The sequence below is a fragment of the Choristoneura fumiferana genome, chromosome 15 (assembly GCF_025370935.1).
Source record: "Choristoneura fumiferana chromosome 15, NRCan_CFum_1, whole genome shotgun sequence".
In the NCBI taxonomy this organism is placed as follows: domain Eukaryota; kingdom Metazoa; phylum Arthropoda; class Insecta; order Lepidoptera; family Tortricidae; genus Choristoneura; species Choristoneura fumiferana.
Window position 1 is genome coordinate 14,996,097 of NC_133486.1, and position 1,548 is coordinate 14,997,644.

Below are 1,548 nucleotides of genomic sequence, written 5' to 3' on the forward strand. Positions count from 1 at the left end.
TCTGTCAGAAGTGTGACACATACTTTTGCTCTTTATTTTCTCAAGTAACTTTCTAATTTAATGTTTAAAACTAACGCGATTTGTACTTACAGTTGGCTAAAACTTACGCAATTTGCACTTACAGTTGGCTAAAACTTACGAAATTTGCACTTACAGTTGGCTAAAACTTACACGATTTGCACTTATAGTTGGCTAAACTCGACGATTTGAAGGATTTATATGCCAGTTTCTTAAACAAGCAAAACCAAAAATGTTCTCTCCAAATGCTACCAAAATACGAGTATTTCGTTGAATACGAATTCAACTGCATAAAGTGCTTGAACTCACCATTAAAAAGATTGATGCCACCTCGTAGATTGTCATAACTCATTTATGATTCCACTACAAAGGTGTTCGTGCTTGGCCGAAATCCAAAAGGGTTATTTCGCCGCTACCAAACATGGAGTTCCACTTCACACTGCTAACAATATAATGTATTTATTAATTAGAGCGTTTGAGGTTTAATAATTGTATAATGCACTCGAAATCACAATCATTTCGCCACTTCCTTCTACCACACTGTATAAAATAAATAAATAAATAAATATCACGAGACAATTCACACCAATTGACCTAGTCCCAAAGTAAGCTTAGCAAAGCTTGTGTTATGGGTACTAAGCAACGGATAAATATAATTATATAGATAGATACATACTTAAATACATAGTAAACACCCAAGACCCGAGAACAAACATTTGTATTTTTCATACAAATATCTGCCCCGACACGGGAATCGAACCCGGGACCTCAAGCTTCGTAGTCAGGTTCTCTAACCACTAGGCCATCTGGTCGTCTATATGTCTAAATGAGGGTAGAAAGAGATGATGAATGCGATTGCAAGCGTCTGCGCAGCATACACAAAGTGTTAATAATCAAACTGATAACGTCAGACCTCCTAACTGTTAATTATGATATTAGAATACAATACCTCACTAACCGCACACTCTCTCACACACACACACACACACACACACACACACACACACACACACACACACACACACACACACACACACACACACACACACACACACACACACACAGTTTTTTTTGTTCATTCCGCTTTAGTTTTGTTAAATTGTATTGGTGTTGTTTACCTTCATTTTACTTTAAGTTCCACTTCGCGTCTACTAGGTATTGCAGATATGTATGATAATCTTTTAAATAGCATAGTGCACTCCAAGGCCCCAAGATACAGGCTCTGCCTAGTTTGGGGTCTGCCAGATATTACTTTGTATGTTGCTGATGTGTATGATTTTTGGAAATAAATTATTATTATTATTATTATTATTATACAATGACTATTTATTGTACACTACAAATAGTTAGCGATACAGAATACAGGTAGGTACACAGAGAGAAAATTACAATATAAGGTAAGCAATAAGCATAGGGATATTAGTTAGAATTTGACATGTGATTAGTCATTAACAACGCAGCTATTAACTAAGATGTTGTAATTATGTTTGATGTTGTTGTAATGTTAAAATGCCAAATGCCAACTCATTT